General features: G+C 41.3%; 1 long non-coding RNA gene across 1 annotated transcript; it reads right to left on the bottom strand.

Annotated features, from left to right (window-relative positions):
- Nucleotides 1-3,135: 3,135 nt before the first annotated feature.
- Nucleotides 3,136-8,393, bottom strand: LOC127429827 (uncharacterized). The gene is made up of 5 exons (XR_007895359.1): nt 8,216-8,393; nt 7,155-8,093; nt 6,982-7,051; nt 6,058-6,225; nt 3,136-3,516 (listed from the first exon to the last, which is right to left on the bottom strand). It is a non-coding gene; the product is annotated as an uncharacterized LOC127429827 (long non-coding RNA).
- Between the last annotated feature and the right edge of the window lie 11,492 nt (nt 8,394-19,885).

The raw sequence follows: 19,885 nt of genomic DNA, 5'->3' as shown, positions 1-19,885 counted from the left end.
TTTTAGCTGGTTGCCCAGCCTAGCCAGGCTGGTCAGTTAGCTGGTTTCAGAGGGGGTTTGAACACTTTTTAGCTGGTCAGGCTGGGAGACCAGCTAGCCTCCCAGCATAAACCAGCTTGGTTAGGCTGACCAGCTAAGATCAGCCTGACAAACTAAGACCACCCTTCAGCTAGCATTACCAGCCTGACGAGCTAAAAAAGTGTTCAAAACCCCTTTAAAACCAGCCTGACCAGCTACTGGATGACCAGACTGGGTGAACAGCTAAAACCAGCCAAACAGCTTATGATGGTTTTAGCTGTTATTTTCAGCAGGGAAGCATTTAATGATTATCTCAATGGCTTTGCAATGTAAACATCATGAAGTATGTTCATACAATAATATGGTACTGTAGCACCATACACGTTTTTATAGGCTCCGTCTCTCTACCCACAAAGGGGTCCTTGGCCTGAAAATGGTTGAAGACCCGTTATATATTACTTTGTGTTCTTTCCAAATGGAGCGGGATAGGCTGTCACCTCCCTGTAACATTGATACCTTGCCACTCAGGTGACTCTGATAAGGGTCAACCAATCAGAATCATGCTCAATTTGTATATTAAGGCTTAGACATGTCACCTGGAAGTTTGTCAGTCGATTGTCTGCCCTTCCTGGGCTGGACTGCATCACCTGGGAGCCATATGCCATTAGCAGTTTGGCATTAGTTAGTTATGCTCACCAGCTTCCTTTTGTTTTGTTTTTGTTTTGCATGTGGTGGTAAGTTTGCTCTCATGTTGGTTGTAAAAAGAAAAAACAACTATGCACCAAATGGCTACTGCTCTGTTTAGGGGCCATTAGTGACACTGTGATTGTGTTCATTTTAGATCTTGTTACAATTGTCTTTTCTTGGGTGGAGTAGAAATCCTGTATTGGGTGGACACTGGTCCCATGGTGTTCACCATAATGGACCACCTTTGTTCTAAGTATCTTGCACCCTGGACATTAGCCCCAGTTTTCATTAGTCGTAGCGCCAAGCAGCCAATGGCCTTGCTGCACCATACACTGTAAAACTTTTCACCATAAATTTACAGTAAAATACTGGCAGCTGGGTTGCCAGCCACTTAATCTATAGTACTGTTATTACCAAATACAGTATCCAACTGTAATATCATGTAATTTTACAGTATTAAAGGGGAACTATTATGCAAAATTCACTTTTACATGGTGTTTGAACATAAATGTGAGTCAGCAGTGTGTGTACACAACCACCCTACAATGTTAAAAGTCTACCCACTCCTCTTTCTTATATTTCTATTAATCAAAAACAGTGTCTCAAAATGATCGGTTTTCGTTTCTGCTCTAAAGTGACGTCACTTTAGAGCAGGCCTCGCCCACGACTGGTGACGGACTCCACCCTATTATCATAGATCCAGCCCCGAGTGATTGACACACAGTACGCCATTTTTTCGCGCTGGAGCAGCTAAGGTGGAAAGAATAATGTCTCAGCTTTGTAAGCATCATAAGTGTTCTGTTGTTGGCTGTAAAAGTGAACATAAGAGTCTTCATGTACTCCCGGCATCAGAGCCACTGAAGACGCAGTGGACAAGTTTTGTTTTTGAAGCAAATGTGCCCCAAAACATACCAAAATTCGTGTATGTTTATTTAAATCATTTTACACCAGACTGCTTTGTAAATGAGGATCAGTATTGTGAAGGTTGCATGGGAAAGGTGAGTCGGGAAGCTCAGACACCGTCAAAGTAAGGCTTTTATTTTCTGCCCTCTGCGCAGCCTGCACACTCTCTCTAGTGTTTTCCTGGGTTCACTCAGATAGCTTCACCAATAACAAAAACTCTCCATAAACTTCTTAAAAGACATGCAGCTTTTTGACATTCAGGACACACGCCAACACTGGACTGACGTGTCGTTCTCTCTCTGCTTCTGACGGTGGCGTGGCTGCTTATATGCCGCTCTCCCCAGCTCACTGGAATTAGAGACAGGTGTTAGACATAATTTAGCTCCGGTGTAAGAGCCCTTACCGCTTTCTCTCTCTCCGGATGGGCGCTTGACCACGCCCCCGCTACCACAAATATAAAGCAGGATTTTTCAAAAAATTTGATTCTCAAGCATGGATCAGTACCAACTGTTCGTGTTCCAGTTTTAGTATCGCACTTTATATTTTGTGAATGATTGCAAATCGCCTTTCCAAATGTGCTTGTTAGCTGATTCCATGGCTAATGCAGCTAAAGTTACCATTCTCTCTGATTGTATTCACGGAGACCAGAGCTATGTCGTCATTTTTACGCTTACTGTCTGTATAATAATAGGGGGCGGGGAGCAGCAGCTCATTTGCATTTAAAGAGACACACACGAAAACAGCGTGTTTTTAATTCCACCTAAAAAGAGGCATTTACAACATGGTTTAATAAATGATCCGTGGGGTATTTTGAGCTGAAACTTCACAGACACATTCTGGGGACACCTGAGACTTATATTACATCTTGTAAAAAGGGCAATAATAGGCCTCCTTTAAACTGTGTTGCCTACAGCAATATATTGTATTTTTACAAGGGAATACTATAATTACTGCTTTTCATACTGTACATTTAGATTAAATTATTTGTCATTAAATAATTAAAAAATATCATACTTGTTATTTTTCACAACAGTACTGGCAATAGGAAATGGAAAACAATATACTTGAGTTTAAAAAAATAAATAAAAAAAATTTAAAGCAAAGAGCAGAAAATCGCTTTTTATGAACATGCAAGCTGAAATATAAAAACATTTAAAATGCAATTAACAATTATCAGTGCAGTAATCTTATTTACTTTTCAAGGTTCTTACAAATGTGAACAGAGTACAACAAGTGAAATAAGAATGGATAAGTTTTTCAGAAATATATTTTAAAATTACCCAGAAACTGAAAGAAAAAAATCAGTAATGCTACCTACACTGACATGGTATCACTCTCACCTGCCTTGTGCTTTTAAACATCCTCCCAGTATGGGTACAGCAAGTTGTAGGAAACATTGGAGCCAGTAGTTGACAGTTAGACAATTGGCATCTTTATCCTTAAACAGTTCAACAGACTAAAACTATGTAATAGCAAGATGATTACTAACAATAGTACATGGCCAATATGACATTATCGAACGGAGCTACTGTAATATCTTCCCACTAAATCCCCAAATCACTAACTATTAAAGTAAGTCTATTAGATTTTGGTCAAATTCCAGTTGAAACCCAAATTTAAACATCTTCAGAATGTGTCTTCTTGTGTTAAACCCATTTCATGTAATATGAAACATCCAGAAATGACCCAGAAACTTACAGAGCCTGAAAAAAATAAAAATAAATAAATAAAATAAAAAGCAAGATCTAAACAAAATCCCATTCAAAGTCCATTCGTTTTTGCAGAAGAGAGGAAACGTGCGGGTTCACAGTACTGTTCTTTTTTTGCACTACCTTGCCAGTCTTCTTGGAAGTCACTTTCCCTTTCTTGGTTTTTGAACCACGTTCAGGGTTGATGTCGATAAAGCATCTAAAAGGCAGAAAAAGGAAAGAGAGAGAGAAAAGTGAATATTATGTATATGTACAAAATATGGATCCAAACACAAACATCCCATTTAATTTGTATCAAACTATATTATGCATCCAAACAAGTCATCTACTTTTAGGTAACTCTCAGGTAATCAACTACGGTAATAAGAGGAAAATGCAATAAAATTTTAGATGTGATAATGATGAATAATGCAATAAAACATATGGGGTGTCCAGTTGTATACTGCAAGTATAGACTATAAAGTCACATGCTGAATTTTGCTGTTTGCTGAATAATGTTTCAAATACTCACTTTGTGTATTTCAAATACACATTTATTTTGGAAAACAACCATCCTGTGGCTGTTTAACTTTTGGAAGTCAGGTTGCCAGATTTAAAGTTTACAGTATGTCTTTGCTGTCTCCTTATCACACCATCAGTTTATTAACAATATCATCTGTGGCAATATGTACTCGGTGACTTTAATCAAAAATGAACATTTGCTGATAATACATTCACCCTCAGGCCATCCAAGATATAGATGACATTTTTCTTCATCAGAACAGAACACAAGGTTTTTAGAAGGAAATCCCAGCTCTTACAATGTATAAAATGTAAGAAAACGTATGAAGAACGTATCACTGACCTGGAAATGAACGCCACGTAAGCACGCACATAAGCACTTATGTCAGGTGCTTACGTGAGTGCTTACATGATGCTCATTTCCAGGTCAGTGATGCGCATTCTTCATAAGATTACAGGGGAATACAGATGCCACAGATCAATCACGTTTTGACCGGAAACAATTGTTAATAGTTAAAATGTCTTAATTATAGATTATTTTCTTACAAACACATAGCGTTTCACTTCAGAAGACATTAATTAAGCAACTGGATTCATGTGGATTACTTTGACGCTGTCTTTATCTGGTTTGGACTCTCAAAGTGATGGCACCCGTTCACTTGCATTGTATGCATTGTAAGAGCTTGGATTTCCTTCTAAAAATCTTCATTTGTGTTCTGATGAAGAAAGAAAGTCATATACATCTTGGATGGCCTGAGGAGTGAGAGTACATTATCAGCAAATTTTCATTTTTGGGTGAACTATTCCTTTAATTTTATTGTATCCTTTGTGATGTGTGAAAATGTTAAATATGCAATATATAATTCAGAAACAACTGTATTAAACTTATGTGAAAGAATACTGAACTTTTTTACAAATATGGTCAAGACAAGGCAAGTGACAATTTACTCTACATTAATATACACTATATTGCCAAAAGTATTCGCTCATCTGCCTTTAGACACATATGAACTTAAGTGACATTCCATTCTTAATCCATAGGGTTTAATATGACGTCGGCCCACCCTTTGCAGCTATAACAGCTTCAACTCTTCTGGGAAGGCTTTCCACAAGGTTTAGGAGTGTGTTTATGGGAATATTTGACCATTCTTCCAGAAGCGCATTTGTGAGGTCAGACACTGATGTTGGATGAGAAGGCCTGGCTCGCAGTCTTCGCTCTAATTCATCCCAAAGGTGCTCTATCGGGTTGAGGTCAGGACTCTGTGCAGGCCAATCAAGTTCTTCCACACCAAACTCGCTCATCCATGTCTTTATGGACCTTGCTTTGTGCACTGGTGCGCAGTCATGTTGGAACAGGAAGGGGCCATCCCCAAACTGTTCCCACAAAGTTGGGAGCATGGAATTGTCCAAAATCTCTTGGTATGCTGAAGCATTCAGAGTTCCTTTCACTGGAACTAAGGGGCCAAGCCCAGCTCCTGAAAAACAACCCCACACCATAATCCCCCCTCCACCAAACTTCACAGCTGGCCAATGCAGTCAGACAAGTACCGTTCTCCTGGCAACCGCCAAACCCAGACTCATCCATCAGATTGCCAGATGGAGAAGCGTGATTCGTCACTCCAGAGAACGCGTCTCCTCTGCTCTAGAGTCCAGTGGCGGCGTGCTTTACACCACTGCATCGACGCTTTGCATTGCACTTGGTGATGTATGGCTTGGATGCAGCTGCTCGGCCATGGAAACCCATTCCATGAAGCTCTCTACGCACTGTTCTTGAGCTAATCTGAAGGCCACATGAACTTTGGAGGTCTGTAGCGATTGACTCTGCAGAAAGTTGGCGACCTCTGCGCACTATGCGCCTCAGCATCCGCTGACCCCACTCTGTCATTTTACGTGGCCTACCACTTCGTGGCTGAGTTGCTGTCATTCCCAATCGCTTCCACTTTGTTATAATACCACTGACAGATGACTGTGGAATATTTAGCAGCGAGGAAATTTCATGACTGGACTTGTTGCACAGGTGGCATCCTATCACAGTACCACGCTGGAATTCACTGAGCTCCTGAGAGCGGCCCATTCTTTCACAAATGTTTGTAGAAGCAGTCTGCATGCCTAGGTGCTTCATTTTATACACCTGTGGCCATGGAAGTGATTGGAACACCTGAATTCAATTATTTGGATGGGTGAGCGAATACTTTTGGCAATATAGTGTATATGGTTGGCAAATATGCTAATGTCTAACCTCTGAACAAACTCATGGGTGCACGCTGCTTCTTCTTGATACTGGAGGTTGAAATTGTAGAATGCGGAAACAGCGCAACAAGGCCAGAGACAAAGTTGGGCTGTGCTCCTTCACACACAACTTGACCTTCCATGCTCAACATCCACCGCTGGTTGCTTAGAGGTTGACCTGAAAATGAAAACTAAAAATATTTATATACGATAAGCTATTGTGGGGTTCCGCTGTGACGTAACTTAATCAGTACATTGTGGTTTCAACTCACAAGCTCTGTTATTTATTTAATACAAATTAAGTAGCCAATTAAAATGTATTTTAATTTTCTCACACTATCAGCGCTCTCTCCCTGCCTGTCTGTTTGTGACAGAGACCCTGTCTAAACACACACAAAGACACACAGTCATGCACTGTAAAAAACAGTTAAATTTAAAAACACATGTAGGCAGTGCATTGGACTATGTATTAGTAATGCACATATAAATATGGATTTAAGAACATATTAGATGATTGAACACTGGCATTTTTTTTTATTAAGTAAATAGTGTAAACTGTGCATTATTTTTAATGAACAAGGTCACTGAGCTTTCATGCACAAGTGTTTTTAAAGCGTGTGAACGTGCTCCTGCATGCTTGTCACAGTGAGTGACAAGAGTGCTGCTAAGATTACCTGCAAAAAGGAGCAAATAAGAGCTATAATTCAATTTGTTAAAAGAGAGTTAAAAATGAACTCTTTGCATCACATCGTATCCAATCAAATTGTGTTATAACGCATCGCATCGTCTCATTTTTAAAAAGCACTGAATCATATCATATGGTTGTTTTCTTGAAATTTGTTCTTGTTAAATTAATTGGATCATTCATAATGTATCAAAATATGGATTGCATCGGGCTGAGAGTCAGAGATTAACTTTCCTAATGTTTACATACCAAGAATTATAAATTATGGACTCTCTGGCAAATGTAGAGATTGCTGGACGTCAGACAGAGTTGCGAATTCCTGAAACAAAATTATAAAAAAAGACAGCACACCCATCATTAAAAGACAACCAAAACATAAAACATGTTGCAAATTAATGTGATTTGTTGAATAATCGACTTACTACTTTTCTTTGAAGTTTGCAAGGAGCAGCAGTAGGACCATGGCAGCCACATCGTCTTGAAATCCTCTGGAAAGTATGGTCCGAACATCGTCGTTGGTTGGCTTGCTTTTAAAGAACTGAATAATGATTTGTCCACACTCCTTAGTTGACAATTCCAAAAGTCTGAGCACATTTTTTGTCAGTGAGCAGTTCAAAATGGCCATATATATGCCTCTGTATGAAGAGATATGGCCATTTGGTTCTCAAATCTGTCATGATTGGTGATGGGGTAGCATTTATCATGTGACGCTGGAGGCAATAGGTCCCCTCCATGAGCTTGCAAACATCTCCTTTCTCTGCTCCAGAGATTCCTTCATGAAGATATATCTCCTCCATCCTCTGACGCTTCACTTCAAGACTGTCATAACTTTCACCAGGTGGAAGATCAGGCTGCCATCTCGAACAACCACACGCGTCAATGGAACTTCGTTTTCTACTAGTTCCAGTGTCATTACTTTGGGTCCGATGATGACTCTATGAATACTTTCAGCTGTAAGAGAAGAGATTCATATCCACCACCAACCTGCCTGTCACCAATCATGTCTGCAAAAGTCTTTGGATACTGCCTGACTATTTGGCGAGTAATAGTAAGACACTGTGATCTGGTGGGGTTGTTGTCATGTTTTGTAATTTCATCAGCAAGTATTCTAATCATTTGTCATCAGTCAGCAGGGTAAGGTCTCTGGCCATTCGTAACAGCACACTGTATACCTGCTGGCATTAAGTTCCAGGGAACTTTGAAATTTTCAGGCCATGAATGTGACACACTGGTTGATGCTGGGCTGCTTGCTGATGTGCTTGAGGAGCTTGATAGTGGTGAACCAAGAGTAGAGGTGGTTTCAGGGGGAACCAAGGGGAGAAATTCAACAGGCTGCAGAACCACAGTGCTGTTTTTATTTTCTGTGGATTATAAAAAATAATTTAGTGCCACAAGAATTACACCATAAACTGTACTGCACTGCAGTGTAACATGTTAAATGATCACATCCCTCTGAGTTCTATTTAATCAACCTTATATTTACCTTGAACTTTCCAGGCACTAAGAAGTTTTCTGCATTGGATAGGTCGTATAAACACTGCAATGTCATCTTTTATATAAACCAAATCATCCAAACCCTCGGCTCCTTGGTCCATGAGCTTCACAACCAGTTGCTCGGTTAGATTTTGAGATAAGCTTGGCAACACCGACAATACAGCATCTTTCAGTACTTCTTTCAATCCAGATATTATTCTAGAATTGGGAAGGAATGATGAAGAACTATTAATGACAAGCCACACAAGGAGTATTCAGGCAGAGAATAGTAATCCAATAGGCTGTCTTGATTTATGCACAAGTAGCCTTTGTCTTGTGACATCAAGCAGTGAACTCCCTGGTCTATGAGACAAAAGGACTGACATTTCTTTGTGACAACATACACATTGGAATAGTCATGAACAAGAATCAACTGAATCTTCTCAAACACAATTCCCTCAACATTTTTCTACGAAACAACATGCATATTCTTTTTGTAAAGTGTTCCCTTTACAGTCACTTCATTGGATGCCACCGTATTCCCTGGCTGAAAGTCATGGCAGGCAACAGATCCTCGAATGTCTTCATTGTAGTCATTTACATGAAACTCTGTCCCTCTCTCTACTACAACATTTTCAGGGAAAGGACTTCCTGCATTTAGGTAAGCCTGCAGAAGCTGATGTCTTTCTGCCATTGTAGCACTCATGTTCATAAAGTTGTGCAATTTTCTTGCACGCTGTTTAAAGTATGAGTGCTTACTCTCAAAACGTAGGGTCCATAGGCGAATAAGTGGACCAAAACGATCAGTGAGCTCAGGATAATGACACGTGTAGTGGTGTTTTGGCTTAAGTGGATGACTTGGAAAAGCCACCTTTCGGGTCTCAATATAATCCACTATTAGAATAGATAAATATGCAATCTGACCAACATTAATTGAAGGAGCACAGATGAGCTCTACTATCTGTCTGAGTTGAAGTACTAACTGCCATACCTCATTTTCAGTTGGACTGGAAATCTTTTCTCCCACCAAAAGAGGTAAAAGCCTGAGCAAGCACCAATTCTGAACTGCATGTCCAGTTAATTTCTCACTTCCAGGAGTTATGTCACCTGGTTTATCACGTGCATCATATGCAAGATACTTGAACTGATTAATGTGACGATTTCTCCTGATTCACAAGATGATCAATACACAATGCAAGTTCAAATGACACAACCCCTTCAAAAAGGTCATGTCCAAGACAGGGAGGTAATCCTGGCTGGCAAACATGAAAAATATTTCAGGTCATTAAAGAGGGAATTACATTTTACACTAACTGCACTTCCAGCTCCACCAGCATCCAAATCCTTGAGATTCTGCTCATATGACTTCACAATTCTAGTTAATGTCTTTGTTAGGGGTGCTGAGTGAAATGTTTGATGGTCAATCTCACAATATCTGCAAAAGTTGTTACTTCTACTGAAATTTTCAACAAAGCAACCAATAGAATGTGATCCAATGTTATCTCCAGCTATCGCACTTTTGACATTTCCATCAGCTAAAGCAACACCATTTTCCTCAAGGTCTTTTACCAGAGGGGCAAAGACCAAATGTTGTCCAAAAAAAATAAAATTGTGTTCTCTACACAACAGAACTAGCTGCACAGACCTCTGTGTAGCTCCCTTTAGGGTAAAATAATTGGATGAGGAGGTTAATGCCTATATATGGGCTCCTCGTCTGGGTGGGGTTGACCACGCACTTCTTGACTATTTTGTGAGGGGTGTACAAGGGGAGATCAGGTGTGGTTTTGGGGCGAAGGGGGACTCTTAAATGCTTTTGCCCTTCACGGGTGTTCTCCGGCTAATGTGGCCCGGTAGGACCACTATAAATCTTTCACACCAGCTTTAATATTGTTCTCACTTGAATGTAGATTTCCAGTTGGGTGGGAAATCAATTGGACCAAGAGACTGTTCTGTTTTTCCCATATTTTGTGTTCATATTGGGGGTGGTTTAGGTGCCCTACTTGCCCAGGGCAGAGTTTTCCTCATTCTTTGAGTTACACGGTAAAGGTTTGTTGTAGAGTTAAGCAGCCAATGCCTTTAGCCATGCAAAAGATCTGTTGGAAATGTTCTGGGCGGTAGTGTCAAGCCACTCCAAATTCTGGTCATTAGTCATGGCGTCAAGCTGCCAATGTTTAATTGTATTATGGTTCTTGGAACACTGTGAGGTACTGGGTCAGGATTGGTTTTTGCATCAAGTGGCCAGTCCTTTAGCGGTATCCTAGTTGCTCCTTGAAATATTTTACAGGGTGGGTTTAGGAATTTTGTATTCTGTCATTGGTCTGTGTCAAGCTGACATTATTTAATTGCTGTAGTTTCTAGAGGCATTTTGTGTTGGGGTTAAGGATTGGGTACAGCGTCAAGCTGCCAATGCCTTAGCTGTACCAGATTTGTTTCTTCAACGTCTTCGCAGAATAGCATATAGTTCTGTTTAACTTCTGGTAGTGTCAAGCGGCCAAATTTTATTAACAGGTTTTTTTTTACTTTTTTTTATGAAACACTTTCAAGTATCCTTTTAGGTTTGGGTCCGCTCTGCATTATCTATTCCCTTTTCAGGCCTTGGAGGATCTCCTTGTGTCTGAATTTGGTTAATCTTCGGGGCGATGATGTAAAAGCTGGGGGTAGATTGTAGCAGCATAGGCTGTCGCCTCCCTGTAAAATTGACGCCTTGCCACTTAGATGATTCTGATTAGGGTCAACCAGTCAGAATCATGCTCAATTTGTATATTAAGGCTTATACATGATACCTGGAATTTTTGGAATTTTTCCAGGGCTGAACTGCATCACCTAGGAGACATGTGTCATTAGCAGTTTGGCTAACTACTGCTCCTTGTTTTATGTTCTGGTGCTAACATTAGCCTACCTGTTGGAGTGGAAGTTGGAGATGTTTTGGTGTTTTTAAACTACTTTTTTCAGCAAATTGTTTATTCTGAGGCATGTTTGATCTTTAATTTTCTTTTCTTTCTTTATTGGTTCTGTTTTAAGTCCATGTTTGTGTTTAGTAGTCCATGTTATGTTTGTGTCCTAGTTAGCTTGCATCATCTTGTGGGCCTGTCAACTCTTCAGCTGCCTGTAGATTTGCTACTGATTACATCAGCGTGGTTTAATGAATGATCGGATCTTCGGTGCATAAGCTTATTTGGTCTGTTGGGCTCTGGATCTATTCTTTGAAATTGCTTGAGTGAATTTTACTGTTTCATCCTAGATTGACTCTGGAGTTGGGTGAGGCTGCATGTTCCCTCCAATCGCCTGGGTTATGAGGTTGAACTTTTGGTCCTCTTCATTTTTTTAATTTTTTTTATTATCAAATGTGAATCTTGTGGTTTGCTTGATTTTAGTTTTGTATTTTGTTTTTCATTGAATTATATTTGTGTACATATGCCATAGTTGCTATTTGTCCTGAATCAGTTATATTGTCACCCAGTTTTGTGTTGAGGGCTCAACTGTATTGTGTGCCAACTGGTTCTGTCAGATTTAAAAAAAAGAAAAATTATTTGTTGCAGGAGCTGTGTGCCCAAGGCAGAGAGGTAGTTTCAACTTTTTGCCCCCTTCATTGGTGGTGTTACTCTCACTGAGTGCTGTGCTTACTTAGTGAGTCACTTACATTTAACTTCGTGTGTGGGTGTGTTTTTGTTTTTGTTTTTTAATCCTCCCTGATTTTACCTTTTTTTTTTTTTTTTTTTTTTTTAATTTGAGAAAATACTCTATAAAATATGGGTAACACTTTACAATAAGTTTCTATTGGTTAACATTAGTGAATTAATTAGGTATTATGAACTGACAATGAACAATATTTGTTTAATGCCATTTATAAACCTTGGTTAAGGTTGCTTTATAAAAATACAATTGCTCATTATTATTTCATGATATTTCATAAGGCATTAACTAAAGTTAATGTCCACAACTTTTCATTTTATAAATGAATATGTGCTGAAATTAACATGAACCAAATTAGTGCTTCAAAAGCACTGTCCATTGTTAGTTCATATTAACTAATGTAATTATCTAATATTAACAAATACCTTATTGTAAAGTGTTAACAAAATATGTTTATTTTATCTCAGCAATCTCATCCGCTGTCAATAATCTTTTGTATTGTGTAGGATATATCAGTGTTATATCAGCATCATGTTTTCCACATATCAGTATCGGCCACTGAGAAACCCAATTCAGTAAGTGATAATTAGGGTATGACAAGAACTTTTCAAAATGACTCTGCATCTGCTGTATATCTGCATAAACTCCCCATGCACCTGCAGTTAGGCTGTTCTCCAGGATGTCTGGAGAATGCGCCATCCTGCCACTCCAGGCTAACAGTCTCTAAAGAACATCTATATACGTACGTAACCTTGGTTCCTTGATGGGAACAAAAATCTGTGTATGATCACTCTGGGGACACCATCCGAGTGTCACATGGTCTGAAGCCCTTATACAATCACACCAATTTATTGGCTGATGGTGCTTAACCGACATCCCTTAGGGAGTTACATCACGGGCTCCATAATTGCACTCGCTTCTATGGAATCAAGCATGAGCCTATGCAGCTGCTAGTGAGTATGGCCAGCTACGCAGTGTCTCGTTCCCCTCAGGGAACCAACATTACGTACGTAACCCAGATATTCCCTTTCAGAGAACTCGAGCTGCGTTTGCGCCATGCGAACAGTAGCTGCCAACTGTCTAAGCCCGTGTGGAAATCATATAGCGGCGCACAAGTGAGCTAAAGCTTCTGAATAAAAAAGGAATTATGAATTTACTCCTGTTCCAACAGACAGAATCTGGTAAGCAGGAGTCAATCTCTCGTCCAGATTATAAAACGCTTTGCCCCCAAAAGCGAATCTGAGAAAACATAACTGTATATGGAAATAAGTGTCCTTTAAATCTATTGTCACAAACCAGACCCCCAGTTGTACTTGTGACATTATTTGTTTCTGCGTAAGCATTCTGAATTGACATTTCATTAGAGTGAAATTCAAAATCTCACATCCAGAATGGGATGCAAGCCGTCGTCTTTTTTCGGGATCAGAAAATAAAGGCTGTAAAAGCTGCATTCTCTCTGAGAAGGGGTAATCACCTCTATTGCCCCAATTTCTAAGAGAATACATTTCCCGAATCATAAACTGGGCTTCCCAAACAGAGACGTCTGTCAGAACAACCCCACAGAATACTGGCAGAGCCCACCTGAGTTGAATGACATAACCATGCTCTATCATTTGAAGTACCCAGTTTGAAATGCCCTGCAACTGCTGCCAAGCCGGTAGACAGACAGACAGAGGGATTAATTCATGGCTTTTCGCCTTTAACCACTAGATGGCGCGCTTGGCTTACTTTTGATAACTTCCCCACAACCAGCAGCACAGCAGAGGGGGGGCTTTTGAGCCTCTATTACTGTGGCTGGTTGAATTTGATTTAATAATGTCTCTGCTTTTATTATATTCAGGCCTAAATGATGAGGGCTGTGAAATGCATTTACAGCAGAGATACTGACAGAATAAACATTGTCCCTGGTATTTTGAATGGGGAAGACTGTGTGAACATTGAGGGGAATGTTTATTTGAGAAAACTGGTTAGCCACAATGGCCCAATCATTCTTTATGGGGGGACAACATGTGGTGCTTACGTCCACTTTGTGTTTTGTGTACACTTGTGCTTGATGAACATCAAATTCTGTTATGCATGTCTCGAGACCCTTGGTTATGGAAACAGAGGCTTAATTCGGGAAGCATTTTATTTTTTAATCTTTTTATGTTCGCTCCCCAGAGCAAGCTGCAGGGGAAAACTGAACCATATTCTGTTTTTGGGCATTCGAGGCATGTACAATGGCGAACTCATTCCGACACTGATCAAAGGGCAAACAGGAGAAATGGATACATTTATACGGTCCAATTTCGTTCACTGAATGGGGGCTCACCCTTCGTTACACAGCAAGCCCATAAGGCTCATGTGTAGACCTATTTTTATTGTATATTGGGTTATATTATGTGTGCCGCGAGACCCATGGAGGTATTTTCAAGCTGAAAATATTCAATGCTCATTCACCAACACAAATTACGGGGGAAAACTGAGCTAAATTGTTGTACTGAAAAATGGGTTAAACACTAAACCGGTCCCAGCATATATTGGGGGAACAATGTGTAGTACTCGCTTTTGCACAACAGTTATAAAATTTGGTTGAGAATGCTCAACATTAATTTTTTTTGTTATTCACGTGATACATGTGAGAGGAGTGTTTGCTAACCTCGATTCGTACAAAGTCCTCGGGGTGGGGGGGTGGAATCAAGGAAAAGTCCAAACGGAGCCGGTGAACTCAAATGCATTCCTTAACTTGATGCACTTGGTTGGACTGCAAAACCATCATGTGTAGATCCAACAGCTGTCTAAAAAGAGCAACATCCATGATGCCATCGAAAAATCAAGCAGAGATAGCAGTGAGCGTCTCTTCTCTCACCAGAATACCTGCATGATCCACAAAACAGGCGAAAGAAAAAACAAGTTAAAATACCTTGCATCTCCTGACAGAATCCCGAAAGAATAATGGCACCAATGAAGCACTCCGCGCATTGGTTCGCCATCACTCAGTTGTGGAATATTGTCTTATTCCAGCCCCCTCGTTCTGCGGCCAGGCTCACCTGTCCATGCTTGATCCCCTCCGCCACAAGCAGTTCGCTTCGAATGGGGAGGGGAGAGAGAGAGAGAGAGAGAGAGAGGCTATAAATTAAATTATTTTTTATCCAATTTTCTAATTGTATTTATTATGTATTTTATAAAGGTATTTTTTTTTTTAAATAGTATTTTAAAAAGAAACTGCAAGGTAGCCCATGTGTCATTATATGATATATGATCAGGGTTATTCCTATTATGCAGTACATTTATATGTCCCCATCACATGTGCCTTAATATATTTGAAAATAAATAAACTAACTTTTTTTGTTTAAGAAGAAAATCACATAAGTTTCCTTTATCACAATATCACAAAGAAGTGAATATGGTGAATTTTGGATCTTTTCGGTTCTTTGGTTACAGCAGATTTATGTAAAAGAGGATTAAAAATGCACCATGTTAAACATTTTATTTGTTAGGCCTTTCACCAAAATTTGTGTTTTATTTTCTATTTAATGGCATTTGGGTGTCCTCTGTTGTTTAATTAATGAGATGGTCATTCATCCCCAAACTGTGCTGGGAGGAAACAGGTGGTTCTTATGATGACAAAAGTCATTTTGGTTTCTCAATCACTGTTCATTTTGTGGTATATTGGTGTTGTACAACAATATTTGACAAACTTTTAGAATTTCAGGTGTAATTTACTTACTGTACCATGTGCCTGTTTTATATATATATATATATATATATATATATATATATATATATATATATATATATATATATATATATGTGTGTGTGTATGTGTGTGTGTGTGTGTGTGTCTGTGTGTGTGTGTCTGTATGTCTGCGGGAGTGAGAGAGTGGTAAGGCTCGTCACCTGGGTTGTAATTATCTCTAACACCTGTCTCTTGTTATAGTGATGGTGGAGGGAGACTTAAAGGCCACCAGCTCACCAGAGAAGAGAGGGAGAGAGAGTATGAGCTTGACATTTACTAATGATCTGACTATGTGTTCCAGAAGAAGAGTATTTTTGTTATCTGTTTATGTAAAGACTGCATTAAGTTACCCTGAAGCAAAAGGAAATAAAAACCTGCACTGCTTTGTTGCCTCCTGTCTTCTCCATTGCCCAAAATAACTTGTTACACTGGTGCCGAAACCTGGGACTTTGAAGGACCACGCCGCTATGGAATCTTCACTGCCGGGCGAAGTCATCAAATCCCTCGCCAGCATCCAGCAGACACATCACCAAGCCCTCATCGAGTTACGCCTGGAGCAGGAACAGCGGTTCCAACTCTTGCTCCAGGCCCAAGCCGAGGAATTCCAGAGCCTGATCGAGAGAGAGGGGGTTGGCACTGCACAACATTTCAGCATGCAGTGTTGCGGAGGCACTCTTCAGAATAATCTCCCGAGTAAATATTCCAAAAGAAATCCTTACTGATCAAGGCACTACCTTCATGTCACGATCACTACACGAACTGTATGAATTGTTAGGTATTAAATCAATTCGCACCAGTGTTTACCACCCACAAACAGATGGGTTGGTGGAACGATTTAATAAAACCTTAAATATGATTCGTAAGTTCGTACACGAGGATGCCAGGAATTGGGATAAGTGTCTCAATCCCCTATTATTTGCAGTACGAGAGGTCCCGCAAGCCTCCACAGGGTTCTGCATTTGAGCTACTGTATGGGCATTGGCCACGCGGCGTGCTCAATGTCATATGGGAAACTTGGGAGGAGGGACCTTCAAACAGTAAAAATGAAATCCAGTACGCTCTTGATCTTAGAGCAAAACTCCACACTTTGGGGTGATTAACACAGGAGAATTTGCTCCAAGCTCAGGAATGTCAAATCCGGCTGTATGACAGGGGCACTTGACTATGGGAATTCACACCTGGAGATAAAGTGCTTGTATTACTGCCCACCTCAAGCTCAAAATTACTCGCCAAGTGGCAAGGGCACTTTGAGGTCACGGCGAGTCGGAGATCTCGATTATGAGGTTAAGTGAATGGATAGGGGCAAGACACGTCAGGCTTACCATCTCAACATCCTAAAAGCATGGAGGGAGGCGGTCCCTGTGGCTCTAGCAATGGTAGTCCCCGAGAGGGCGGAGCTCGGGCCAGAGGTGACGTTCAAACCAAATTCATTCACCCCAGTGCCTTGTGGAGACCACCTCTCACTGTCGCAGCTCACAGATGTGGCCAAGTTGCAAACGGAATTTGCGGACGTGCTCTCGACACTTCCCGGTTGTACGAACCTCATAGCCATATCAAGACCACCCCGGGGGTGGTGATTCATAGCCAGCCCTATTGCCTTCCTGAACACAAAAAAAAAGAATTTAAAGGAAGAATTAGAGGCTATGCTTGATATTGGCGTAATAGAGTCGCACAGTGATTGGGCTAGCCCACTGGTTCTGGTGCCTAAGGGTGACGGGTCGGTCCAGTTCTGTGTTGATTTTTGCAAAGTGAACTCGGTGTCCAAATTTGACACATACCCAATGTCACGGATTGACGAATTGCTCGATCTGTTGGGTGCGGCTCAATTTTATTCGACACTGGACTTAAAGGGTTATTGGCAGAACCGTTTGGCTTACACCAATTTGTGGCCCTTCTGTTCGGTTTGTTCAGGGCCCCCAGAAAAAAAAAATTTGCTCGCCGGTTCTCCGATATGGTGTAGCCTGGTCCCCGACCACTCCTCCACCCTCTAGCGGACAACAGCTGTGCCTCCCTGGGCAGGTCGGAGGCAGTCCTCTGGCCCCTGGTGGACAGAATGCCCCGCCGTGTTTCCGGTGGATGAAAGAGGTCTCCCCTGCCCCTGGCAGTGGTCCTTTCACTCCAGTTGGTCGGCCAGGAGCCCCTCCCCACTCGCGGTCAGCGGTTCTCTGACCCCACCGCGTTTTCGCAGCTGGTAGTGGTCTCCTCCGCCCCTGGCAGTGGCCCTGACCACTCTAGGCGATCGGTTAGGATCCCCTCCTCCCCTCGGGAACTTCCTTGGTAACGTCCTCTGTGGTCGTGAACACTGGTAGAGACTTGGGAATGACCTCCGTGGTCATGAATACTAGCAAAGACTCGGGAACGACCTCCGTGGTCGTGAACGTGGGTAGAGACTTGGGAACGAGCTCTGTGGTCGTGAACTTGGGCAGAGACTTGAGAACGACCTCCGTGGTCGTGAGTACTGGCTGAGACTGGGGAATGACCTCCGTGGTCGTGAACACTGGCAGAGACTCGGGAATGACTTCCGTGGTCTCCTGTCTCCGGCAATTCCCTCTACTGGTGAGCTGTGAGTCCGATCCGGTATATATATTTCAGGTGGGAATCAGCAAATCCTGTGTAGCTGGCAACGATGCTGAAATGATGGGAGTATTCCCTTATAGGTAAATCCACCTGGTTCAATTGAATGAAATAAGCCGTTAGATCCATTTGTATGGTCAGTTGTTCTGTGACGTTTGGAGGAAGTCAAGAGAGCCGGATCTAAATGCAGCTAAGTTTAATGGAAAATAAATAATATACAAAAACAGGGTAAACACTGGAACAAGTCAAGAATCGGAACTAAGAAACAAAACAAACGTTACATACAAGATAGCAACAGGTACAGGAACTGGAGAAACACAACAACTGACAAAGACTGAGCAAACATCAGGGCATTATATACACAAGGATAAATGAGGTAATGGAAGACAGGTAAGAAACAATCAGGAACAGCTGGCAGTGATGAGGGTAGTGAATTATGGGAAGTGTAGTCAGGGGAAAACATAAGACGGAGGATAAACCAACACAACACAACAGTGAATCATGACATCATGTTAAAAATGGAAGAGATTCAGGAGGAATTATAGTTTGGTTCATCTTTTCCACTATATTCAGCCTGTAAAAAAAGGGAAAACACATATCTGGATGAAACTTAATAAGGAACTCATTTGTTCAAATGCACCTATGTGCAGTGTATATCCCCCCCATATGAGTCCCCCTATTATAATGAGGACATCTTACCAACACTACAGTCAGAGATCATTCAGTGTCAGTCTCTAGGCTCTGTACTGTTAATGGGGGATATGAATGCAGAACTGAAAAGGAAACAGACTACATTAGTTCAGCTGGAGATAAATATATTAACAGTACACTTATACAGCAAAATTAGCTCTTTACTAAAGCATGTCAGAGCTATGACAACACGATAAACAGACATGGGAAACACATCCTGCAGCTCTGCAAAAGCCTGGGTTTATAAACTCAGCAAAAAAAGAAACGTCCTCTCACTTTCAACTGCTTTTATTTTCCATAAACTTAACATGTGTAAATATTTGTATGAACATAAAAAGATTCCACAACTAAGACATAAACTGAACAAGTTACACAGACATGTGACTAACAGCAATAGAATAATGTGTCCCTGAAGAAAGGGGGGGGTTCAAAATCAAAAGTAACAGTCAGTATCTGGTGTGGCCACCAGCTGCATTAAGTACTGCAGTGCATCTCCTCCTCATGGACTGCACCAGATTTGCCAGTTCTTGCTGTGAGATGTTACCCCACTCTTCCACCAAGGCACTTGCAAGTTCCCGGACATTTCTGGGGGGAATGGCTCTAGCCCTCACCCTCCGATCCAACAGCTCCCAGACGTGCTCAATGGGATTGAGATCTGGGCTCTTCACTGGCCATGGCAGAACACTGACATACCTGTCTTGCAGGAAACTGGACAGTCTGACCACTGATGGAGGGATTGTGTGTTCCTGGTGTAACTCGGGCAGTTGTTGTTGCCATCCTGTACCTGTCCCACAGGTGTGATATTCGGATGTACCGATCCTGTGCAGGTGTTGTTACACGTGGTCTGCCACTGTGAGGATGATCAGCTGTCCTTCCTGTCTCCCTGTAGTGCTGTCTTAGGCGTCTCACAGTAATGGATATTGCAATTATTGCCCTGGCCACATCTGCAGTCCTCATGTCTCCAAGCGGCATGCCTAAGGCACGTTCACGCAGATGAGCAGAGACCCTGGGCATCTTTCTTTTGGTGTTTTTCAGAGTCAGTAGAAAGGTCTCTTTAGTGTCCTA

The sequence above is a fragment of the Myxocyprinus asiaticus genome, chromosome 39 (genome assembly GCF_019703515.2).
Source record: "Myxocyprinus asiaticus isolate MX2 ecotype Aquarium Trade chromosome 39, UBuf_Myxa_2, whole genome shotgun sequence".
Taxonomy (NCBI): Eukaryota; Metazoa; Chordata; class Actinopteri; order Cypriniformes; family Catostomidae; genus Myxocyprinus; species Myxocyprinus asiaticus.
Note: the sequence above shows the minus strand (reverse complement) of the source record. Positions and strands in the feature narration are given on the sequence as shown.